Source organism: Phyllobates terribilis, unplaced genomic scaffold (genome assembly GCF_046119375.1).
Source record: "Phyllobates terribilis strain yellow unplaced genomic scaffold, ASM4611937v1 Scaffold_167__1_contigs__length_4167997, whole genome shotgun sequence".
Classification (NCBI taxonomy): Eukaryota; Metazoa; Chordata; class Amphibia; order Anura; family Dendrobatidae; genus Phyllobates; species Phyllobates terribilis.
Genome location: NW_027362927.1, coordinates 688966 through 715888, shown reverse-complemented (window position 1 = coordinate 715888; position 26923 = coordinate 688966). Strand labels below are relative to the sequence as shown.

Genomic DNA, 26923 nt, shown 5'->3' with positions numbered 1-26923 from the left:
CTGCATTATGCAGAGTCAAGAACTTTATGGTTACATGTGGCGGTACATAACTTTTGTTAAAAGCTACAACAGTCCAGCAAGCCATTATGGGAAGGTCCATCATCCCTGTGGGGACCATACAGGTTGAGATGTGTCGATACAGCCCCTCAGGGCAACTCAGAGCTCCCAGTTGATTTGAGGACCTCACTGGCTGAGGTGCATTGGTACGACTCCTCACTAGTACTTTCAAAGTCCATTTGATGAAGGCCACACACTCATTGCTGTGGCACTGCATGTTCAGCTCTTCTTAGGAGAACAGATGTCCCAGTTATGCGACACTGTAGCTTCCTCTAGTATAGACAACTCTTTGTTTAAATCCTGTTCGTCTAAGATAAGGAATCCTTCCTTAACTTAATTCCCTTTACTCACAGTGGCATGTAAAGGTTTAAACACCCATGGTCAAAATTACAAAACGGAAAATGGGCCAATGCAAAAGTTTGGACACCCTGCATGGTTAGTACCTAGTAGCACCACCTTTTGCAAGTTTCACAGCTTGTAAACGCTTTTTGTAGCCAGACAAGAGTTTTTAAATTCTTGTTTGAGGGATTTTCATCCATTCTTCCTTGGAAAATTCTTCCAGTTCCATGAGATTCCTGGGTCGTCTTGCATGCACTGCTATTTTCATGCACAGATTTTCAATGATGTTCAGATCAGAGGACTGTGAGGGCCATTGTAAAACCTTCATCTTGTGCCTTTGAGGTTGTCTATTGTGGATTTTGAAGTGTGTTTAGAATCCATTATCCATTTGAAGAAGCCATCCTCTTTGCAACATCAGCTTTTTTTACAGATGGTTTTATTGCATTAAGAATTTGTTGAAACTTCATTGAATCCATTCTTCTCTCTACCCATGAAATAATCCCATGCCATTGGCTGCAAAACAACCCTAAAGCATGATTGATCCACCTCCAGACTTAATGGTTGGCAAGGTGTTCTTTTCTTGAAATTCTGTGCCCTTTTTTCTCCACACATACCTTTGTTCTTTGTGGCCAAAGAGTTTTATTTTAACCTCATCAGTCCACAGAACATGTTTCCAAAATGCGTCAGGCTTGTTTAGATGTTCTTTTGCATACTTCTGACACAGAATTTTATAGTGAGGACGCAGGAGAGGTTTTCTTCTGATGACTCTTTCATGAAGGCCATATTTGAGCAGGTGTCTCTGAACAGTAGAAAAATGTGCAACAACTAAAGAGTCTTCTAAATGTTTCTGAAGGTCTTTTGCAGTCAAGGGGGGGTTTCTGATTTGCCTCTCCAGCAATCCTACGAGCAGCTCTCACTGAAATTTAGCTTGGTCTTCCTTGCTGTTGCTGTTAACTGCCATTTCTTAATTACATTTCGAACTGAGGAAAGAGTGTAAAGATAAGTGTCCTAAAATATGTATGCATATATATATATATATATATATATATATTTATTTATTTGTCTTATCCCGTCTGTCTTTCTGTCTGTCCTGGAAATCCCAGGTCGCTGATTGGTCCGGCTGCGGCCAATCAGCGACGCGGCATTTCCGAAAAACATGGCGGCCATTAGCGGCTCATGTGCGGCACGGAGGTCAGCAGCGATGCAGCCGGGAGATGCAGCCGGCTGCTCGCAGCATAAGTCCCCCGACCGCAGGCGCCGCTGACCTACACGCGGCTATCGTCGGAAGATCAGTGGCTACGGCCGCTTAACTCCCGAGGACAAGTGTGACGCCCCTCCCCTCCTTTCCCCTCCTCTCCTCTCCCCTCCCCTCTCCTCCCGTCCCTCCCCCCGCTCGATCAGAACCCCGGCACCCGGCGTCATACTTACCACTCCCCGTGCCTGCGCAGCAGCTCCTGTGTCTTCCGCTGCAGCTCTGTGACGTCTCAGGTTAGAGGGCGCGGTGACGTCTTTACACCGTGCTCTCTCCTGAGCGATCATAGCGCACAGTGAGAAGATGCCGGCTACGCTGGAGTCCAGAGAAGCAGTGAGGTGAGTATTGGATTTTTTTTTTTTTTGTATGGGGCCATAGGGGACCTGCTTGGGGAACTATGGGGGGATGTGACATCCTGCATGGGGTATTATATAGGGGGGATGTGACAGCCTGCATGGGGCACTATGGGGGGATGTGACATCCTGCATGGGGTATTATATAGGGGGGATGTGACAGCCTGCATGGGGCACTATGGGGGGATGTGACATCCTGCATGGGGTATTATATAGGGGGGATGTGACAGCCTGCATGGGGCACTATGGGGGGATGTGACATCCTGCATGGGGTATTATATAGGGGGGATGTGACAGCCTGCATGGGGCACTATGGAGAGATGTGACATCCTGCATGGGGTATTATATAGGGGGGATTTGACATCCTGCATTGGGCACTATAGTAGGATGTGACTTCCTGCATGGGGCATTATATAGGGGGGATGTGACATCCTGCATGGGGTATTATATACGGGGGATGTGACATCCAGCATGGGGTATTATATACGGGGGATGTGACATCCTGCATGGGGTATTATATGCATGGGGTATTATATAGGGGGGGATGTGACTTCCTGCATGGGGCATTATAAGGGAGGGGGGGGATGTGACATCCTGCACGAGGCATTATAAAGGAGGGTCGGGAGACATATGCTAGAATACCCGATGCGTTAGAATCGGGTCACTATCTAATATATATATATATATATATATATATATATATATATATATATATATATAATATATATACACACAGTACAGACCAAAAGTTTGGACACACCTTCTCATTTAAAGATTTTTCTGTATTCATGACTATGAAAATTGTACATTCACACTGAAGGCATCAAAACTATCAATTAACACCTGTGGAATTATATACTTAACAAAAAAAGTGTGAAACAACTGAAAATATGTCTTATATTCTAGGTTCTTCAAAGTAGCCACCTTTTGTTTTGATGACTGCTTTGCACACTCTTGGCATTCTCTTGATGAGCTTCAAGAGGTAGTCACCGGAAATGGTATTCCAACAATCTTGAAGGAGTTCCCAGAGATGCTTAGCACTTGTAGGCCCTTTTGCCTTCACTCTGCGGTCCAGCTCACCCCAAACCATATATATATATATATACACACATGCATACATATATATGCACAGTACAGACCAAAAGTTTGGACACACCTTCTCATTTAAAGATTTTTCTGTATTCTCATGACTATGTAGAGTCCATCCATTCACCTTTTCTGCGTCGCACAAAGACACGGTGGTTGGAACCAAAGTTCTCAAATTTGGACTCATCAGACCAAAGCACAGATTTCCACTGGTCTAATGTCCATTCCTTGTGATCTTTAGTGAAACAAGTCTCTTCTGCTTGTTGCCTGTCCTTAGCAGTGGTTTCCTAGCAGCTATTTTACCATGAAGGCCTGCTGCACAAAGTCTCCTCTTAACAGTTGTTGAAGAGATGTGTCTGCTACTAGAACTCTGTGTGGCATTGACCTGGTCTCTAATCTGAGCTGCTGTTCACTTGCGATTTCTGAGGCTGGTGACTCGGATAAACTTATCCTCAGAAGCAGAGGTGACTCTTGGTCTTCCTTTCCTTGGGCGGTCCTCATGTGAGCCAGTTTCTTTGCAGCGCTTGATGGTTTTTGCAACTGTACTTGGGGACACTTTCACCAGACTTCTGCACAACACAACTGATGGTCCCAACCCCATTTATAAGGCAAGAAATCCCACTTATTAAACCTGACAGGGCACACCTGTGAAGTGAAAACCATTTCCGGTGACTACCTCTTGAAGCTCATCAAGAGAATGCCAAGAGTGTGCAAAGCAGTCATCAAAGCAAAAGGTGGCTACTTTGAAGAACCTAGAATATAAGACATATTTTCAGTTGTTTCACACTTTTTTGTTAAGTATATAATCCCACATGTGTTAATTCATAGTTTTGATGCCTTCAGTGTGAATGTACAATTTTCATAGTCATGAAAATACAAAAAAAAATCTTTAAATGAGAAGGTGTGTCCAAACTTTTGGTCTGTACTGTATGTTTTTTTCATACTACCATGTATGCGAATGCATATATATACACAGGTGCATCTCACTAGAAAATCATCAAAAAGTCAATTTATTTCAGTTCTTCAATAAAAAAAGGAAACTCATATTATATAGAGTCATTACAAACAGGGTGATCCATTTAAATTGTTTAGTTCTGTTAATGTTGATGATTATGGCTTAAAGCCAATGAAAACACAAAACAGTCATTATCTCAGAAAATTAGAATAATTAACAAAAAAACATCTGCAAAGGCTTCCTAAGCATTTAAAAAGGTCCCTTAGTCTGTTTCAGTAGGCTCCACAATCATGGGGAAAACTGCTGACTTGACAGATGTCCAGAAGGCAGTCATTGACACACCCCACAAGGAGGGTAAGCCACAAAAGGCCATTGCTAAAGAAGCTGGTTGTTCACAGAGTGCTGTATCCAAGCATATTAATGGAAAGTTGAGTGGAAGGAAAAAGTGTGATAGAAAAAGGTGCACAAGCAACCGGGATAACTGCGGCCTTGAAAGGATTGTTAAGAAAAGGCCATTCAAAAATGTAGGGGAGATTCCCAAGGAGTGGACTGCTGCTGGAGTCATTGTTTCAAGAGCCACCACACACAAACGTATCCAGGACATGGGCTACAAGTGTCGCATTCCTTGTGTCAAGCCACTCATGACCAATAGACAGTGCCAGAAGCGTCTTACCTGGGCCAAGGAGAAAAAGAGCTGGACTTTTGCTCAGTAGTCCAAGGTGTTTTCAGATTAAAGTAATTTTGCATTTCATTTGGAAATCAAGGTCCCAGAGTCTGGAGGAAGAATGGAGAGGTCACAATCCAAGCTGCTTGAGGTCTAGTGTGAAGTTTCCACAATCAGTGATGGTTTGGGGAGCCATGTCATCTGCTGGTGTAGGTCCACTATGTTTTATCAAGACCAAAGTCAGAGCAGTCGTCTACCAGGAAATTTTAGAGCACTTCATGCTTCCCTCTGCTGACAAGTTTTTTGGAGATGGAAATTTCATTCTCCAGCAGGACTTGGCACCTGTCCAATCTATGAGGTATTGTCAAGAGGAAGACGAGAGACCCCAGACGCAACAATGCAGACGAGCTGAAGTCTGCTATCAAAGCCACCTGGGCTTCCATAACACCTCAGCAGTGCCACAGGCTGATCGCCTCCATGCCACATTGCCACATTGATGCAGGAATTGATGCAAAAGGAGCCCTGACCAAGTATTGAGTGCATTTACTGAACATACATTTCAGTAGGCCAACATTTCGGATTTTAAAAGCATTTTTCAAGCTGCAGTCATCAAATATTCTAATTTACTGCGATAATGACTTTTGTGTTTTCATTGGCTGTAAGCAATAATCATCAACATTAACAGAAATAAACACTTGAAATAGATCACTCTGTTTGTAATGACTCTATATAATATATGAGTTTCACTTTTTGTATTGAAGAACTCAAATAAATTATCTTTTTGATGATATTCTAATTTAGTGAGAAGTACCTGTATAAGCATTTGCCTTATAATGCCTATGTCCCCATGTGTCCCCACACTTATATATGTCCACATGAACATGAATATAATTGTGCCACCACACATATATAGTTGGCCCCCTTATAATAATTCCCCCACTGCATGTCAAAAGAAGATGGACAGATGTTCATCTATTGCCTGTGACTATAGGCTGACGTGGTTAATTACCATGTTAGTAGAGAGTCACACTGCTAGGACAAAAGGATCAAAGAGATCCTTTGTCCTGGTAACAGCCGCTGCCTGCAGGGGTCCAGATGCCAGCACTGATATAATCATATCAGTGTGGGCACTGGCACTTCAAAGCGCACTGCCGCTGGGTGCGCACAGGTGCATACAGGGATGCCTGTGCATACAGTGTCATCATAACGCCATGCTGGCACTCGCGTCCTGCATGCACGGCAGGAGGAGGGCGGAGGTCGTGGCAAAACGGCAGTGCTTGCACGCTCTACTCTTCTACTTCCCTGCCTGCCTCCACCTGACCTGCCACTGTTCCCCTCCTCTCTAGCCCCACGTGTCATCCTTTGCCCGCAGTCCCTTCATCTCCTCTACTCTCCAGCCTCAGCCCTGCTCCCGTCCTGCACTGTACTCCGCAGCAGCCCCTTCATCCATGGCCGCCTCCTCCTCTCTGTGTCATCCTCTGCCTGCAGTCCCTTCATCTCCTCTGCTCTCCAGCCTCAGCCCTGCTCCCGTCCTGCACTGTACTCCGCAGCAGCCCCTTCATCCATGGCCCCCTCCTCCTCTGTGTCATCCTTTGCCCGCAGTCCCTTCATCTCCTCTGCTCTCCAGCCTCAGCCCCTGCTCCCATCCTGCACTGTACTCCGCAGCAGCCCCTTCATCCATGGCCCACTCCTCCTCTCTGTGTCATCCTTTGCCTGCAGTCCCTTTATCTCTTCTGCTCTCCAGCCTCAGCCCTGCTCCCATCCTGCACTGTACTCCGCAAAAGCCCCTTCATCCATGGCCTCCTCCTCCTCCTCTCTCCATGTCCTCTCTGTGTGCCGCAGCGGGCAGCCTGTCACACTCTGCTGCTCACCTTCTGACCTGATCTTCTGCCTCGCTTCACCCCCCAGGACCCCAGCGTTCCTTCTGGCTGCAGTACCCCCTCTCCTACCATCAAGCAACTGTGGTCATCCTCAAGGAGGATCTTCAGCCTCACAGTACCTGGCCTCTGCTAAATATCGCCCCTTGTTCTCTGTAGGGATAGTTAGTGATGGGCGGGCGGACTGTTATTAATGTATGTATGTTTTTAGGTAAGTGGGTGGGAAGTATAATTAGGTTACTGTGGGGCTAATTATATATTATTATTGTGTACTGTGATAGTGTGGTAATTAGTAGTATAATAACTGAAGACTTGTGTGTAATAAATATCTTTCATTGATACACGGTTTCTTCTCAGTTAGTCGCTGTTCAGTATAGTTTATAACAAGGGAATCGGAGTACGTAAAATGTGAGGTATTAGCCGGATATTGGTTACTGATGGTCAAGGCCGGCATTAATAATTAATATACGGAATACCACCCTGTAACAAAGGGCAAATTGAAAATGCTTTGTTATCTTCTTATAGCCTTCTCCTGCTTTGTGGCCTCCACCATTTTCATTTTCAGAGTGCTAGGCAGCTGCTTAGAAGAACCCATGGCTGCTGTTTTTTGGCACAAGGTTAGAGGAGGCTGGATTTTTATAAATCTGGGAAATTTCCATCACCTGGCCTTTCCTAACGATGATAGTGAACAAGCCATAACCCTAAGGTATGTGCGCACATTGAGTATTTGGTGCAGAAATTTCGGCACCGTTTCTGCATCTCTTTGCAGCAAAAACACAGCGGCTAATTAAGGTCAGAGACCTTGGTCAAACTGAGTCTCCACACTACAGTTGTGATGTAGTGACGTCTTTGTGCCTGCAGTGCACGGAGTCTCAGACTCACAGACAAATGCTGAATGGTGGATCAGGGAGCTTTCAACTCCTGATTCACTATTCTATTCAATGGTATCACCATCATAGGAATGTCGATGTCGCTGAAACGGTGATGATGGGGAAGGAGAGGGAAGTCCGAGATACTGTTGTGGCAAAGTTTAAAGCCAGATTTGGATACAAAAAGATTTCCCAAGTTTTAAACATCTCAAGGAGCACTATGCAAACGATCATATTGAAATGGAAGGAGTATCAGACCACTGCAAATCTACCAAGACCCAGTCGTCCCTCTAAACTTTCATCTCGAACAAGGAGAAGACTGATCAGAGATGCAGTCAAAAGGCCCATGATCACTCTGGATGAACTGCAGAGATCTACAGCTGAGGTGGGAGAGTCTGTCCATTGGACAACAATCAGTCGTACACTGCACAAATCTGGCCTTTATGGAAGAGTGGCAAGAAGAAAGCCATTTCTCAAAGATATCCATAAAGTCTCGTTTGAAGTTTGCCACAAGCCACCTGGGAGACACACCAAACATGTGGAATAAGGTGCTCTGGTCAGATGAAACCAAAATCAAACTTTTTGGCCACAATGCAAAATAATATGTTTGGCGTAAAAGCAACACAGCTCATCACCCTCAAAACACCATCCCCACTGTCAATCATGGTGGTGGCAGCATGATGGTTTGGGCCGGCTTTTCTTCAGCAGGGACAGGGAAGATGGTTAAAATTGATGGGAAGATGGACGGAGCCAAATAGAGGACCATTCTGGAAGAAAACCTGTTGGAGTCTGCAAAAGACCTGAGACTGGGATGGAGATTTATCTTCCAACAAGACAATGATCCCAAACATAAAGCAAAATCTACAATGGAATGGTTCAAAAATAAACGTATCCAGGTGTTAGAATGGCCAAGTCAAAGTCCAGACCTGAATCCAATCGAGAATCTGTGGAAAGAGCTGAAAATTGCTGTTCACAAATGCCCTCCATCCAATCTCACTAAGCTCGAGCTGTTTTGCAAGGAAGAATGGGCAAGAATTTCAGCCTCTCGATGTGCAAAACTGATAGAGACATACCCCAAGCAACTTGCAGCTGTAATCGCAGCAAAAGGTGGCGCTACAAAGTATTAACTCAAGGGGGCCGAATAAAATTGCACGCCACACTTTTCAGTTTTTAATTTGTTAAAAAAGTTTAAAATATCCAATAAATTCCGTTACACTTCACGATTGTGTTCCACTTGTTGCTGATTCTTCCCCAAAAAATTAGATTTTTTTATCTTTATGTTTGAAGCCAGAAACGTGGCAAAAGGTAGAAAAGTTCAAGGGGGCCAAATACTTTCACAATGCACTGTATATCAAAAAAATACACTGATGCATTAAATAGGCTCAGATATGTCTCAAGGTATATATAAAGAAAAGGGTATGGTAGTCATCGGAGAATGGTTCAATAATCTGTCTCAATGTGTTTTCCCAACAGCTTCATCAGGAGGCTTGATGATAATTCATGATGTTCAGCATAGTGTGTCTAATAGCCATGTATAAATATCCCACTTCATCCAAAACCCCTCCCCAGACTAGGAGACCCATTCCCATTTCTAGAGGTGAATTGTCATAGGATATACAGAATGGAGTCTGTCTACAATAATGTACTGCACCTGCGCTACTTCTCATGAGCTAGAGGTCCAATAATGTCCATCCCCTAGTGTGCATGTCCGGAAGTGACGTGCTTTACACTGAAACACCCGATAAACTGATTGCCGCCGCGCCACTCTTACCTGTGACTGCGCATGCCCGTAGTTATGCACTCCATACCAGAGAGCATCTATAGTCATTGTCAGTGATTGCGCATGCCCAGATGTGTGTATTCTACACTGGAGAGCATTACAGTCTCCTATCTATGACTGGGCATGCGTTCCACTCTGGAGCGCATTATGAATTCGGATTGCGTTCCAGCAATATAGAAAATCCTAACTCTGAGATCAGTGTCATGGGAGACTAAAAACAAGTATTGCACATCCTCCCATCATGTAATAGGCATGTAGATCTACTTTATTACTACATAAAATATGGGATGATGGCCAACAGCATGTTCCTAAATGGTCAAATTTGACCCATATTGCATAATTCGAGATACACAAGGATCACCACACTTGTTAGTTACTAAATAGTATAAGTGTGTGATATACAGTACAGATCAAAAGTTTGGACACACCTTCTCATTTAAAGATTTTTCTGTATTTTCATGACTATGAAAATTGTACATTCACACTGAAGGCATCAAAACTACGAATTAACACATGTGGGATTATATACTTAACAAAAAAGTGTGAAACAACTGAAAATATGTCTTATATTCTAGGTTCTTCAAAGTAGCCACCTTTTGCTTTGATGACAGCTTTGCACACTCTTGGCATTCTCTTGATGAACTTCAAGAGGTAGTCACCGGAAATGGCCTTCCAACAATCTTGAAAGAGTTCCCAGAGATGCTTAGCACTTGTTGGCCCTTTTGCCTTCACTCTGCGGTCCAGCTCACCCCAAACCATCTCGATTGGGTTCAGGTCTGGTGACTGTGGAGGCCAGGTCATCTGGCGTAGCACCCCATCACTCTCCTCCTTGGTCAAATAGCCCTTACACAGCCTGGAGGTGTGTTTGGGGTCATTGTCCTGTTGAAAAATAAATGATGGTCCAACTAAACGTAAACCGGATGGAATAGCATGCCGCTGCAAGATGCTGTGGTAGCCATGCTGGTTCAGTATGCCTTCAATTTTGAATAAATCCCCAACAGTGTCACCAGCAAAGCACCCCTACACCATCACACCTCCTCCTCCATGCTTCATGGTGGGAACCAGGCAAGTAGAGTCCATCCGTTCACCTTTTCTGCGTCGCACAAAGACACGGTGGTTGGAATCAAAGATCTCAAATTTGGACTCATCAGACCAAAGCACAGATTTCCACTGGTCTAATGTCCATTCCTTGTGTTCTTTAGCCCAAACAAGTCTCTTCTGCTTGTTGCCTGTCCTTAGCAGTGGTTTCCTAGCAGCTATTTTACCATGAAGGCCTGTTGCACAAAGTCTTCTCTTAACAGTTGTTGTAGAGATGTGACTGCTGCTAGAACTGTGTGTGGCATTGACCTGGTCTCTAATCTGAGCTGCTGTTAACCAGCGATTTCTGAGGCTGGTGACTCAGATAAACTTATCCTCAGAAGCAGAGGTGACTCTTGGTCTTCCTTTCCTGGGGCGGTCCTCATGTGAGCCAGTTTCTTTGTAGGAATTGATGGTTTTTGCAACTGCACTTGGGGACACTTTCAAAGTTTTCCCAATTTTTCGCACTGACTGACCTTCATTTCTTAAAGTAATGATGGCCACTCGTTTTTCTTTACTTAACTGCTGTTTTCTTGCCATAATACAAATTCTAACAGTCTATTCAGTAGGACTATCAGATGTGTATCCACCAGACTTCTGCACAACACAACTGATGGTCCCAACCCCATTTATAAGGCAAGAAATCCCACTTATTAAACCTGACAGGGCACACCTGTGAAGTGAAAAACATTTCCGGTGACTACCTCTTGAAGCTCATCAAGAGAATGCCAAGAGTGTGCAAAGCAGTCATCAAAGCAAAAGGTGGCTACTTTGAAGAACCTAGAATATAAGACATATTTTCAGTTGTTTCACACTTTTTTGTTAAGTATATAATTCCACATGTGTTAATTCATAGTTTTGATGCCTTCAGTGTGAATGTACAATTTTCATAGTCATGAAAATACAGAAAAATCTTTAAATGAGAAGGTGTGTCCAAACTTTTGGTCTGTACTGTAACTGATAAGAAATAATTCTGATATAGAAGCTCAGATATCTCGATGAATGACAACAATATGTGAACGCCATTTACAGGAAACTAAGTAGCAATAGTAGAGCATAAAATCCAAAATTATAATCCAGAAATGGGGCTGTATTCACACAAAACAGGCATAGGAAATTTTCTCATTGAGTCCCTTAGGGACCAGTGAATCACGTCTAACAGTCCACTCACTTTTCTTTTTTAGGATACATCTATTGTGATCACCTTCTCTCACATTGGGTTTAACTGCATCAATGATACAAAAGGAAATGTATCAGGTTTCACATTGATGTACACTGTTCATGTGTCTCGCTAATGGGGTGTCCTGACCATGGCGTATATCGCCCAAATGCCCCCTTACTCACCCTCCTGCTAAATAACTCTTGGCTGTGCCTACATTATCTAGGGGGCAGGTGCATGTAGCCATTCGCAAACATTAATCTGACATTTAATGTTTCGTTTGGAGTAATAGCTTCTTCCTGGTAGAGTTGCCTTTCAGCCCATGTTGATATAGTACTCGTTTCACTGTGGTTATTGACACAATCTTACCAGCTTCCGCCATCATCTTCACAAGGTATTTTGCTTTTGTCATTGGATTGATATGCACATGTCGGACCAAACCACGTTCATCTCTGGGACACAGAACCAGTCTCTTTCCTGAGCGGTATGATGTCTGGACATTCCCATCTTGTTTGTACTTGGTATAATTGTTTGTGCAGATGAACGAGGCACCTTCAGGTATCTTGAAATTTTACCCAAGGATGAGTCAGACTTGTGGAAGTCCATAATTCTCTTCCTGACATCTTGACTGATTTCTTTAGACTTTCCCATGATGCTACACAAAAAAGCAGTGTGTTTCAGGTGTGAATTAAAATACATCCACAGGTGTGTCTCTTATTAACTCAGATCAGAAGCTTCCAAACATATGACATCATCATATGGGCAGTCCAGAATTTAAAGGCATAGTAATCTTAGCATATGTAAACTTTTGATTTTGCAGTAAGTAATAAAAATGCCATAAAACATTCTCTCTCCATCATTATTCTGGCATTTGGCAAATATTAAAAATTATGGTAATCCTAATTGATCTTATACGGGAAAGGTTTATTCTGATTTCATGTCAGATATTGAGAAAAACCTGCATATGTGTCTTTTTATATAGTGGATGTAAATTTCTGGTTTCAACTGTATATGTCCTGAGGTTTTACAATTGGAATAATCCCTCTGGAAAAAGGTTTTACCCATGGATGAAGTCGAGAAAGATTTACATGGTGTTACGGGTCCGGGTGGTGGAACCTCTGTGCTGCGGTGCAAGGAGGGACCAGAGGGGCGTAACTAAGTATCAACTCAGACCGACCAAGGTTGTACGGCGGCTCAATCGACTCCGTGACCAGGGAAGGAAAGAGCAGAGGGACCAGGTGTTACTCAGGGATCAACCTTGTATGAGAGCAGGTGACTCCCACGGGTCAGAGGGCAGGAACTGACCGGTACAGCAGATGAGCACGGCAGGCAGGCTAACGGGTGATCCGGGTAGACGGACTGGCAGACACGGCAGGTAACAAACAGGAGCCTCCAGGTAGGCTGGCTGGTAGGCACGGCAGGTAACAGGCAGGTGCTTCCAGGTAAGCAAGCGGATTGACAAGAACGGCAGGTGACCGGCAGATGCTTCCTAGGTAAGCAAGCGAGCAGAGCGCATAGACAGACTGGCGGACTGGACTGTAGACAGACTGTCGGGCTGGAGAGTAGTCAAGCTGGCGGGCAGGACTCGTAGTCAGGCTGGCGGTCAGGACTGGTAGTCAGGCTGGCGGGCAGGACTGGTAGTCAGGCTGGCGGGCAGGACTGGTAGTCAGGCTTGCGGGCAGGACTGGTAGTCAGGCTGGCGGGCAGGACTGGCAGCGGGACCTGAGGGCTGAAACAGAGGTGAGTACACAGTGCTACAACTTTACACGGGCACCTCCATTTTGGAGGAGGTGCCTTTTAAATGAGAGGTCCTCCGGCCATTGGCCGGTGACTCCTTTGGACGGCGCGCGCAGCTGTCAGGGGGCAGAGATGCCGATACTACAGTACCCCCCTCTTTACGCCCCCCTTTTTTAGGCCTGAAAATTTTTTTTTAAGGAGAAACGGGGTGTGGATGTTCTCCCTGGGTTCCCAAGTTCTCTCCTCTGGGCCAAACCCCTTCCAATTCACCAGATAAAAGGTTTTTCCTCTTACCCTCTTGGTGGCCAGAATGTTCTCTACCTCATAGACGTCCTCAGCGGAGACCGGAGCTGGGGAGGTACCTGGATTGTCCGAAAAAGAATTAAGCACACCTGGTTTGAGGAGAGATACGTGGAAGGAGTTGGGAATCCGTAAGGTGGCCGGGAGTTTTAACTTGTAGGCCACTGGATTGACTTGCTTGAGGACTTCAAATGAACCGTGGACCCAACTTATAGGAGGATATTTTGAGACGAACATGTTTGGAGGAGAGCCAAACTTTGTCTCCCGGCCGGAATTGAGGTGGATCCAGAGGTCTCTTATCAGCATGTCTCTTCATCCGCTCAGAGGATTGAAGAAGTGCGGACCTAGTGTCATCCCAAATGGTGGAAAATTCGCTGACCAGAGACTCCGCGGCAGGGTTGTCCACAGAAGCTGAAACGGGAAACGGAATCCGGGGATGTTGACCAGAAGATTCGCTCTCATGGTTGTTATAGGAGAACTCGGCCCATGGCAGGAGCTCCACCCAATCGGTATGGTGAGCATTGACGAAGTGCCGGAGGTAGCTGGTAAGGATCTGGTTGATACGTTCCACTTGGCCATTGGACTGCGGATGGTAAGCAGAGGAGAAATCAAGGTTGACATCCAGCAGCTTACACGTAGCTTTCCAGAAGTGCGAAGTAAACTGGACCCAACGATCGGACACAATGTGGAGGGGTAGGCCGTGGAGACGAAAGATGTGATGGATGAAGTCCTTAGCCAGCACAGATGCGGATGGGAGACCAGGCAGAGGGATGAAGTGAGCCATTTTAGAAAAGCGGTCAGCGACCACCCAAATGGCCGTACAACCGGCAGAAACAGAGAGATCAGTAATAAAGTCCATAGCGATGTGTTGCTACGGGGCAGCAGGTACGGGAAGGGGCAGAAGGCGGCCGACTGGAAAATGTCTGGGAACCTTGTTGCGGGCACAGGACGAACAGGCTGTGACGAAGTCTACCACATCCTTGTGCAGGGTAGGCCACCAGTAATACCGGGTAATGAGCAGGAAGGTCTTCTGGCCAGCATGGCCGGCTAATTTAGATGAATGACCCCAGTGAAGAACCTTCTTACGATCCGGAACCGCTACAAACGTCTTACCGGGTGGGAGACGAGACAGGTCCAAGGGGGCCACATTCATCACTTTGGAGGGATCAATAATGTGCATAGGCTCCTCCTCTTGATCGGAGGACAGGAAGGATCGGGACAAGGCATCGGCTTCAACGTTCTTGTCCGCAGGGGGGTAATGTAGGGAAAAGTTGAAGCAGGCGAAAAACAAAGACCACCGGGCCTGACGCAGATTGAGTCTTTGGGCATTCTGTAGATATGCCAGGTTTTTGTGATCAGTATAGATGACCACCGGATGCAGAGCCCCCTCAAGCAGGTAACGCCACTCCTCCAGCGCCAATTTGATGGCTAGCAGTTCACGGTCTCCTATGGAGTAGTTGCGCTTGGATGAGGAGAAGAGCTTGGAGAAGAAGCCGCAGGTTACTATTCTCCCAGACGGGGACTTCTGGGTGAGCACCGCTCTGGCTCCGGAAGAGGAAGCATCAACCTCCAGAAAGAACTGTTTGTTGCAATCCGGACGGTGCAGCACCGGGGCTGAAGAGAAGGCTAGTTTTAAGGAGAGGAAGGCCTCCTCCACTTCGGACAACCACTCCTTAGGATTCGCTCCCTTACGGGTGCGCACAGAGATGGGAGCAGTCCGGGAAGAGAAATGTGGGATGAAGACACGGTAATAGTTGGCGAAGCCCAGGAATCGCTGAATCGCCTTCAACCCCTCTGGATGGGGCCACTTTAAGACGGCAGAGACCTTCTAAGGGGTCCATCCGTAGACCTGTCTTAGAAATCATATAGCCCAGGAACGGAAGAGAGGTCTGCTTGAAGAGGCATTTCTCAAATTTTGCGTATAGATGATTCTGCCTGAGCAGGACCTGACGAACATCCGTCCGGTGTGTGGGAAGATCTGGAGAGAAGACCAAGATGTCGTCCAGGTATACCACCACACAAGAATATAAGGGGTCATGGAAGATGTCATTAACTAATTCTTGGAAAACGGCTGGAGCATTACAGAGACTGAAGGGCTTCACACGGTATTCATAGTAACTGTCCCGGGTATTGATTGCCGTCTTCCACTCGTCTCCTTGGCGGATCCGGACCAAATTTTACGCCCCACGAAGATCGAGCTTGGTGAAGATCTTCGCGCCTTTAAGGCGGTCGAACAGCTCAGAGATGAGCAGCAGGGGGTATTGGTTTTTGATAGTAATCTGGTTGAGTCCTCTATAATCGATACAGGGGCGTAGTGAGCCGTCTTTCTTTTTTACAAAGAAGAATCCGGCTCCAGCCGGAGAGGTAGATTTCTGGATGAATCCCCTAGCCAGATTTTCTTCGATGTACTCCGACATGGCCCGGGTTTCGGCCAACGACAACAGGTAAATACGCCCACGGGGTGGAGTGGCACCGGGTACCAGGTCGATAGGGCAATCATATGGCCTATAGGGTGGCAGAGTCTCTGCTTCCTTCTTGTCGAAGACATCTGCGTAGGACCAATAAGGTGCCGGTAGACCAGGTAAATTAGCCGGAGTAGACTGAGGTCGAGCCTGGCGAACAGGGACCAGGCAGGTCCCATGGCAATCCAGCCCCCAACGGAGCACTTCACCAGATTGCCAATTCAGGACAGGTTGATGTCTCTGTAGCCAGGGTAGGCCTAGCAAAAGGGAGTGAGAGAGTCCGGAAAGCACATGGAAACAGATCTTCTCTGAGTGCAGCATACCCACCTGAAGGGTTACGGGCTCAGTGACGAGCAAGATGGTCACCGGAAGGAGTCTTCCATCCACGGAAGCGACTGCCAAAGGTTCAGCCAGGGGTTTGGTAGGAATCTGATACTTCTCTACCAGGGGATACTTCTCTACCAGGAACTGGGAAATGAGATTCCCAGCGGCTCCGGAATCCAGATGGGCGTTTTCAAAGAAGCGGATTTCTCCACAGGAGACAGAGACGGATAAAGTCAAGAACGGAGAGGATTTACTCTTGCCTAGGACGACCTCTCTGAGCGGTCCTAGACATTGGAGTTTCCCGGTCTCACCGGGCAGGAACGAATCAGGTACTCCTTACTACCACAGTAGAAACAGCTCCCCTCAGCTCAGCATGTTTCTTGGCGAGACTTGACTATCTTGGTCTGGTCGATCTGCATAGGTTCGGGAGAGCATGCCCGGGGAGTTGCTGGTTGGGAGGCAGGTCTCTGGAAAGTAGGAGCAAGACGAGGAAATCTTCTCTCCCGGGTAGTCTCTTTAGCACGTTCCAGGAAACGGATGTCAATCTGGGTAGCCAGTGACACCAGGTCATCCAGAGTGGTAGGGATGTCCCGACAGGCTATCTCGTCCTTAATCCGGCCGGAAAGACCCTCCCAGAAGGTGGACACCAGGGCCTCGTTGTCCCAGGCAAGCTCAGAAGCGAGGGTACAGAACTGTATAGCATACTTGGCCACGGTCAGACTTCCTTGGCGGAGACGGTGCAATGAGGAGGCAGTAGAAATTCTTCGTCCGGGCTCATCGAAGACCCTCCGGAAGGCAGTGAGAAAAGCCGGAAGATCAGACACCAGGGAATCCTGTCTCTCCCATAGAGGGTTTAGCCATGCCAATGCTTCCCCAGTGAGGTGGGACATGATGAACGCCACCTTGGCCCGGTCGGAGGGGAACTGATGTGCCAGAAGTTCAAAGTGCTGCGTGCACTGGTTCAGAAAGCACCGACATAAGACGGGGTCACCTCCAAAACGAGGAGGCGCAGAAAGCCGGGGTCCTGGGCTGGATGCCGTTGTATTGGTAGGCAGCGGCGCTGCCGGAGTGGAAGTCGCTCGACTCGAGGCGGACACAGGTGGGACAGACAGCGTGTCCAGGCGAGAGTTGGCATTCCGCAGGTAAGTCAGGATGGTTTCCTGTTGGGATCACTGACGAGAAACCTCCTGGTACAGGTCAGCAAGCGAAGGGGCCTGGGGGCCACCTGGGTTCCATGGCCTGTGCAAACTGCTACGGCTCCGGGTGGTGGAACCTCTGTGCTGCGGTGCAAGGAGGGACCAGAGGGGCGTAACTAAGTATCAACTCGGACCGACCAAGGTCGTACGGTGGCTCAATCGACTCCGTGACCAGGGTAGGACCGAGCAGAGGGACCAGGTGCTACTCTGGGCCAGACCTTGTATGAGAGCAGGTGACTCCCACGGGTCAGAAGGCAGGGACTGACCGGTACAGCAGATGAGCACGGCAGGCAGGCTGACGGGTGATCCGGGTAGACGGACTGACAGACACAGCAGGTAACAAGCAGGAGCCTCCAGGTAGGCTGGCTGGTAGGCACGGCAGGTAACAGGCAGGTGCTTCCAGGTAAGCAAGTGGATTGGCAGGCACGGCAGGTGACCGGCAGATGCTTCCTATGTAAGCAGGCGAGCAGAGCCCATAGACAGACTGGCGGACTGGACAGTAGACAGACTGTCGGGCTCGAGAGTAGTCAGGCTGGCGGACTGGACTGGTAGTCAAGCTGGCGGACTGGACTGGTAGTCAGGTCCCGCTGCCAGCCTGACTACCAGTCCTGCCCGCTAGCTTGAGGGCTGAAGCAGAGGTGAGTACACAGTGCTACAACTTTGCATGGCACCTCCATTTTGGAGGAGGTGCCTTTTAAATAAAAGGTCCTGCGGCCATTGGCCGGGGACTCCTTAGGATGGCGCTCGCGGCCCCTTTAAGAGGGGGGAGCGCTCGCGCCCTAAGCACAGCGCCCGGGAAGCTGCGCGCGCCGACAGCAGCAGCAGCAGGAGCTCCGGAGGACGCCAGGCGGGGAGCGCGGTGGTAAGGGGGGCCGGCGTCTCTGCCTGTCAGGGGGCAGAGACGCCGATACTACACATGGTCTCATCCAATTACATGAACAACATTCTCCACATCTAAAGAAACCGCAGATTCTTCTATCTAGCCAAGTCCCCTTTGGTGCAGGGTTTTTATAGAAACTATGCACTAAATAGTCCCTAAATGACCAACCCTTTCTGAAAGTTATTGTGGGAGTAAATCCCACAGAACCCTCAGGTCACAAGTATATCACAGTGCTTTCTGAAGATATTAAAAATACGGTCACTCTGATAGTCGTAAGTTCCTATTACTTGTGTTTTCCCATCTTTTTCTTGGTCTCTTGGTTAGGTATGGAGTGTCTGCCTATCCTGTCTTTCTGCAAACGATTGTGCGAAATCCAAAATGTACTGTGGATACCCTTTTTCCTTGAATCTGGTGTTCATGTCTATTGCCTGTATATTAATATCTGTGATATTAGGACAGATACTTCTCAACCATAAAAATTGGCCCTTAGGTTTTCCCTTTTTAAGGGGGATGGGGTGTTGGTTATCCCACTTCAATAGTTTATTAGTGGTTGTAGGTTTATGGTAGATGAGTGTCCATAGGGTCCCATCCCATTCTTTCTTGATTAGTACATCCAGGAAAGGCAACTGGTTATAACTAAACTCCAATGTAAATCTAAGACCCACTCTATAGATATTGAGTTCCCTGACAAATTCAAGAAATTGTTCACTCGTCCCTGACCAGATGATAAAAATGTCAATATATCTATACCATACCCCAATATATGGATGTCACCACTTATGATCATCTATGAATATTGTGGTTTCCTCCCACCAGCCCAGGAACAGGTTAGCATACGAGGGGGCACAGGGGCTCCCCATCACAGTACCCCTGAGCTGGTGGAAGTACTTCCTGTCAAAAAGAAAGACGTTATGAGCAAGAGTGAATTTTAGAAGATCCTCCATGAAGTCATTATGTCTACTACATATAATGGAGGTATTGTGGGAACATTACACTGTGTGGGGGCATCATACATACTGCATAAGGGACATAATGGGGGCATTACACTGTGTGGGGGCATCATACATCCTGCATAAGAGGCATTACACTGTGTGGGGGTAGCATACATCCTGCATAAGGGGAATAATGGGGGCATTACACTGTGTGGGGGCATCATACATACTGCATAAGGGGCATAATGGGGGCATTACACTGTGGGGGGCATCATACATACTGCATAAGGGGCATAATGGGGGCATTACACTGTGTGGGGCATCATACATACTGCATAAGGGACATAATGGGGGCATTACAATGTAGGGCCAGTAAAGGGGCCCTGTACTATGAGAACAATACGTTTCCTCCCTTCCTGTCTCCATAGTCAGGTCGTATGTATCTATTACAGGAAACAGAACAAAAACCTTATGATTCTTATAAAGGGGCAACACAAGACCCCAAAAGAGTCTCCATAGTGCTGAAGGGGTTAATGCCCCCTGCGCCCAGTAATGGGGGATCTCCACATACCTCCACCTGCAGAGCCGCCACCACATATATGGCTGCTCTGTGCGCACAGGACCTGTGATGAGGTCACAGGAGGGGAGGAGTCAGAGGTCACATGATCAGGGGCCTCAGTGGATGCAGGACTCTGCTGTGCTGGTTGTCATGGTGCTGGATGAGCTGAAGTTTATGTGTGGGGTCAGGAGGGGTTTACAGTGTGGATGTAGCAGAGCCGAGTGTGTACGAGGTGTACGGAGCAGAGCCGCGTGTGTACGAGGTGTACGGAGCGGAGCCGCGCGTGTACGAGGTGTACGGAGCGGAGCCGCGCGTGTACGAGGTGTACGGAGCGGAGCCGCGCGTGTACGAGGTGTACGGAGCGGAGCCGCGCGTGTACGAGGTGTACGGAGCGGAGCCGCGCGTGTACGAGGCGTACGGAGCGGAGCCGCGCGTGGACGAGGCGTACGGAGCCGCGCGCGGACGAGGCGTACGGAGGGGAGCCGCGCGCGTACGAGGCGTACGGAGCGGAGCCGCGTGTGTGGAAGGCATATCCTTGTATTCCTCAGCACTTTACATACATTATCATGGCTGTCCCCATTGGGGCTCACAATCTAAATTCCCTATCAGTATGTCTTTAGAGTGTGGGAGGAAAACGGAGAACCTGGAGGAAACCCGTGCAAACTTGGGAAGAACATACAAACTCCTTGCAGATGTTGTCCTTGGTGGGATTTGAACCCAGGACCCCAGTAGCAAGGCTGCAGTGCTAACCACAGAGCCACCGTGCTGCCTGTGCTGCCTGAATCGTAAGGGCCAATATTTTCTGTCAGAAATATTTGACATTTAAAGAGAATTTTTTTATAATAGTGCAGTCCTGACCAGAAGAGTAGAGAAAGTATTAGTGTCCCCATTTCAGGAGAGATTGTGCAGTAATCTGAATTCCTTAGGACTGAAAACATAATGGAATTTATGACGTGGAGTGAATCCATGAAACCACTTGAAACCACAGGGAATCCATGAAAGACTTTAGTCTGTGTCCATCACCTTAAGTGTCCATTAGCTAAAGTGTCTGAAATTTGAATTAATCCTGAATTGAACCTGAAGGTAACTGGATACTAAGTCCCAGTAAACAAAGTTTGTCTATGTTTTCACTCTCACCCCCTTAATCCTTCACTTCTTACAACCACCCCTAATCCCTACACCTAGTAATGAACTCTTCATCTCTCCCTCCATTCTCCCCACCCATCTCACCTCCTCCTCAGAGCTATTCCTCAACATACAATCCTTTGTCTCCAAACACAGACAGCCACCTCATGCCCTCTCCTGCTCCCACCTACTAACGCTTTCTCTGCTCCTCCTTACTGCCGGCAACATCTCTCCACATCCCGGCCCTCCTCACCACATCCCTACTGTCACTTCCACTTCCTACCCACGATCTATCCCAAACTCTCGTAACCCTTCTAACCTTATACCCATCCGCCAAGCCCCTGCTTCCCCAGTCCCCCTAACAGGAGCTCTATGGAACGCTCGCTCCATCTGCAACAAACTTTCCTACATTCACGATCTCTTCATCACTAACAAGCTTTCCTTCCTCGGCATCACTGAAACCTGGCTCACCCCCTCTGACACGGCCTCTCCTGCTGCACTTTCGTATGGCGGATTCCACCTCTCCCATATCCTCCTCTCAGATAACTGCTCCTTCACCCATATCCCACTGCCGCCCTCAATTACTCTCCCCTCTTTTGAAGTGCACTGCGTGCGTATCTACTCCCCCTCCAACCTCCAACTGGCTGTCATCTACCGCCCGCCAGGATCAACCACCACTTTCTTTGACCACTTCACCACTTGGCTACTTCATTTCCTCTCCGTTGACATCCCCACTATCCTCATGGGCGACTTTAACATCCCCATTGATACTTTCATCTCAGCTGCCTCTAAGCTTCTATCCCTTACTTCCTCCTTCGGTCTTACTCAGTGGTCTTCCACACCCACCCACAAAGACGGCCACACACTGGACCTCATCTTCACCTGCCTCTGTTCCCTATTTAACCTCTCTAACTCACCTCTCCCTCTTTCTGACCACAGCCTACTCACATTCTCTTCTCTCTCCTCCCAAGGGCAACAATCCCCACTCCACAAACTTGTATACCCTCGCAGAAATCTCAAACACCTTGACCTACACTCACTCTCTGAATACCTCCTCCCTCTTAAAGACATTAGTTCCTTACATGATGCAGATGTTGCTGCCCCTTTATACAACACCATAGCCTCTTCAGCTCTCGATTCGGTCGTCCCCCTCACACATACCAAGGCTCGCACAATCAACAGACAACCCTGGCACACCAGCCTAACTAAACAACTGCGACGGGCCTCCAGGGTTGCTGAGCGTAGATGGAAAAGGTCACACTCCAATGAGCACTTCATCGCATTTAAATAGTCCCTCACTACCTTCAAGTCCACACTCACTGCAGCAAAACAAACATACTTCGCATCTGTCATATCCTCCCTGTCTCACAACCCCAAACAACTATTCAACACCTTCAATTCTCTCCTCCATCCCCCAGTGCTTCCTCCCTCTCCTCTTATTTCAGCTATTTACTTTGCTTCATTCTTCAAGCAGAAGATTGACACCATCAGACAAAGCTTTTGCCTAAAGCCCCCACAGCCCCTCCCCACACCTACTCAACCCTCTTCCTCCAAAACCACCTTCTCCACCATTTCTGAAGATCAACTTTCCTCTCTACTCTCCAAATCACACCTCACCACCTGTAAACTTGACCCAATCCCGTCCCACCTCATGCCAAACCTTACCACTATCTTCATCCCAACCCTAGCCCACCTCTTCAACCTGTCACTAACAACTGGTGTCTTCCCCTCATGCTTCAAACATGCCTCAATCACACCCATCCTCAAAAAGCCCTCCCTTGACCCATCCTCTGTGTCTAGCTATCGCCCCATATCACTTCTCCCCTATGCCTCAAAACTACTGGAACAACATGTCCACTCTGAGCTGTCCTCCCACCTCTCCTCCTGCTCCCTCTTCGAACGCCTACAATCTGGTTTCCGACCACACCATTCTACTGAAACTGCACTGACTAAAGTCACCAACGACCTACTAACCCCCAAATCTAAGCGACACTACTCTGTCCTCCTCCTCCTCCTAGACCTGTCATCTGCCTTTGACACAGTGGACCATTCCCTCTTTCTACAGACCCTCTCATCTCTCGGCATCACAGACTTGGCCCTATCCTGGATCTCCTCATACATAACAGACAGGACATTCAGTGTCTCCCACTCACACACCACCTCCTCATCTCGCCCCCTATCTGTCGGTGTCCCCCAAGGTTCAGTTCTAGGACCGCTGCTCTTCTCCATCTACACCTTAGGCCTGGGACAGCTCGTAGAATCTCATGGCTTTCATTATCACCTCTATGCTGATGATACACAGATCTACCTCTCTGGACCCGATATCACCTCCTTACTAACCAAAATCCCACAATGTCTATCTGCTATTTCATCCTTCGTCTCTGCCAGATTTCTAAAACTTAACATGGACAAAACAGAATTCATCTTTCCGCCATCTCATTCAACCCCCCCAACTGACCTATCTATCAATGTCAATGGCTGCCCACTCTCCCCAGTCCCTCAAGCTCGCTGCCTTGGGGTAACCCTGGACTCTGAACTCTCCTTCAAACCACATATCCAAGCCCTTTCCACTTCCTGCCGACTCCAACTCAAAAATATCTCCCGGGTCCGCACATTCCTCAACCATGAATCTGCAAAAACACTAGTGCACGCCCTCATCATCTCCCGCCTTGACTACTGCAACCTCCTGCTCTGTGGCCTCCCCTCTAACACTCTCGCACCCCTCCAATCTATCCTAAAGTCTGCTGCCCGACTAATCCACCTGTCAACCCGCTATTCCCCGGCCTCTCCTCTCTGTCAATCTCTTCACTGGCTCCCCATTGCTCAGAGACTCCAGTTCAAAACCCTAATCATGACATACAAAGCCATTCACAACCTGTCTCCTCCATATATCTCTGACCTAGTCTCCCGTTACATACCCGCACGCAACCTCCGATCCTCACGAGATCTCCTTCTCTACTCCCCTCTTATCTCCTCCTCCCACAATCACATACAAGATTTTCCCGTGCTTCCCCCCTACTCTGGAACTCTCTACCCCAACATATCAGACTCTCGCCTACCGTGGAAACCTTCAAAAGGAACCTGAAGACTCACCTCTTCCGACAAGCCTACAACCTGCAGTAACCACCGCTTCACCATACTGCTGCACGACCAGCTCTACCATCACCTACTGTATCCTCACCCATCCCTTGTAGATTGTGAGCCCTCGCGGGCAGGGTCCTCGCTCCTCCTGTACCAGTCGCTGTCACATTGTGTTCAAGATTGTTGTACTTGTTCTTGTATTATACCCCTTTTTCACATGTAAAGCGCCATGGAATAAATGGCGCTATAATAATAAATAATAATAATAACCAGGACTCGAGCCATGCCAACATCTCCTGCAGGCATGAATAAAAGTATATTACAGCCATCAGCCACGCACAGCTTAGAGATATATCATGGCACAGGTGTGATGTATTTTATGCAGTTTATCCCAATCCTGTTTGAAGTTAGTTGGTTTAAAAGAAACTGAGATGTCAGTATAGGTGGAAACTGTTGTTATTGTACAGAAATTCACAAGACTGGAACTGGTCTTGTAGGGACCATATGAGCACATTCAGCAGCACAGAAGGGAGAGAAGGTAGATTCATCCAATAAGATATCAGGGAACTAGGAAGCCAACAGCATCATTACCCTCCGCTTTCTCTTCAACTTATTTTCTAACTTGTCAGCACATTCTACGTACACTGTCATTTGGCTTTGTGGTTTACAGATCTGGGCAGGTAATGGTCAGCGTCTACTAATCCCAGGGGGGTAGGTGAATCCTTCAGATTGTAAATCCTGACGAAGGACGTGTTGTCCGAAACGCGCGTCGGGGTTTGCCGCGGAGTGCCATTCACACTAGCTGCTGTAGACACAGGTACGCTATATATTCTTCTCCATTTGACTGTATGTTGCCCCTTTGGTACTGCCTGCATATGTATGTTGGATATAGATATGGCCAATACTATAGTGCACATAGCACTCTTATACATACTGGCTGATCATATACCTGCTCTTTATCCTAGATTCTTAGGAGATTCTCAGGGGACTCTCATTATATGTTAACTAGATTTCTAGCAAATACGATCTAATATTTGTACCTGCTGTATTACCATCATATTTTGTATTATGCAGCTTATTATGTAAATCTTCATTCTGAGATGTAATTCTATGTTTTTTGGACTCCACTATGCGGCTCTCTCTTTGCATGTAGTGCCACTTGTTACCTTTACTTAATAAAGTGATTTATATAATCCTTTGTATGATTGGACCTATCATTCGGTGGTTCTCTTTTCCCTATGTGTGTTACCGAATGGTCTGCCATTCCCTATTGGTCCATATACTAAGCACTTGATATATTCCTTTGACCAGGCCAGCCTACGGGTGTTAGTATGGTCTGTGTCTTGTGCTTCAAGATTCAGTGTTTTCTGTCTCTCCAGATTGTAAATTCTATAGAAAAGAGCTTTCACAATTACACAAAGTAATTAGAACATTTTTCATATGGAGGCGAATGTTATGCTCTAGTGGCATGAGCCATGAGCCATATGAGCACATTCAGAAGGCAGAAAAGGTGGATTCATCCAATAAGATATCAGGGATCTAGGAAGCCATCAGCATCATTTTATTTAAATCAAATGTTTTTTTATTAATTTTTATAAAGTTTTCCAAAAAACATCAACATAACAAACATTAGAGGAACGCAGTCCTCTACCCCCCCAACAGTAACAAACATTTCACATGTAGTGTTTATGTTTCTTGGTTCTGCAAAAAAAATAAATTCTTTTCCAGCTTAGATAGCAGTATGCTGGGTCACAATAACAAACATTTTAGCTTTTTATAGTTTATGAAAATAATATGAAAATGCTTGTTTACTCTTGGGGAAGTCTTCACATAAAACGTGGAGTCAAAAGAGACCTATGCGGAATCTCTGCAATTCCCTAGACCCCAAAGCCGGAGCTATCAATCCATAAATTCCATAATTTATCAAATTTAGAGATAGAGTCTCTGTTTAGGTATATACCTTTTTCCATATTTACAATCCAATTAACTTTGTCTATAAATTCTAACCTCATAGGCTCCTGGTCTGTTATCCATTTTTGGCCTGTTAACTTCCTCGCCATATATAATATACGTGCCACCGCTATTTTGCCGTGCTCATCAATAGTCAGATCTTGTGAGGTTCTGAGACTTTCTATCATGGTTTTTTCATGTTGTGCTTAGATCTTGTTTTTTCCCTGCAGCCATCTTGCTTTCTGTTTTGTGCATCCATTTTGCCCTCAGTTGTAATGGAGTCTTCAGCCTCTATGTCTCCACCCTGTTTTTCTGCCATTTGCACTTAAGCAGCCTCAGCTGTTAGTTCAGTGCTTCTGAATCCTGTCTGCAGCCAGTCTGTAACATTGCTTCCTGAAGCCTCTGGACTAAGCTCTTCAGTCAGCTTCACTCTCTGAGGAATCCTCATAGTTTACCTGCCTGTCTGAAGTTCCCATTTATGGATCTGAGTCTTCTTACCTGCTGGATCACTGGACTACTGCTTAACTCAAAGGACTTCTCAGCACCCGTAAGAGAGACTTTGCTTATTGCTTAAAGACTGTCTTTTGTTGTTGTGCCTTTTGCAACTCCGGGGAATCCGGGGTTAATCCAGTTACACCAGGAGGTGTTCCCTTTTGCTCAGAGACTTGTATATTACTGTGCATCTGCTTGTATGACGTAATACGAGAATATTACTTTATCAAGACCTGTGTTTCTTGTACTTCCTTGCACTCATGCCAAGACTCCATATACACTGAATTCTAACACTTTACAAGATTCAGAAGCCATAAGATGGATTCAGCTGGGTCTGGGAGTACTGATGCCCGCATTAAGAAATTGTATGAGGTGACTAACTCAATCCTCACTGATTTGCAGACTTTAAAGGCGAAC

At 46.9% G+C, this 26923-nt stretch overlaps 1 protein-coding gene across 1 annotated transcript in view; it reads right to left on the bottom strand.

Annotated features, from left to right (window-relative positions):
• The window catches only part of LOC141207913 (gastrula zinc finger protein XlCGF66.1-like), a 35788-nt gene extending 15843 nt beyond the window's left edge, over positions 1-19945 (bottom strand). The window contains exon 1 of the mRNA XM_073664476.1: positions 19871-19945. The gene's annotated coding sequence lies outside the window, so the exon portion shown is untranslated. The remainder of the gene's footprint in view (positions 1-19870) is intronic.
• Between the last annotated feature and the right edge of the window lie 6978 nt (positions 19946-26923).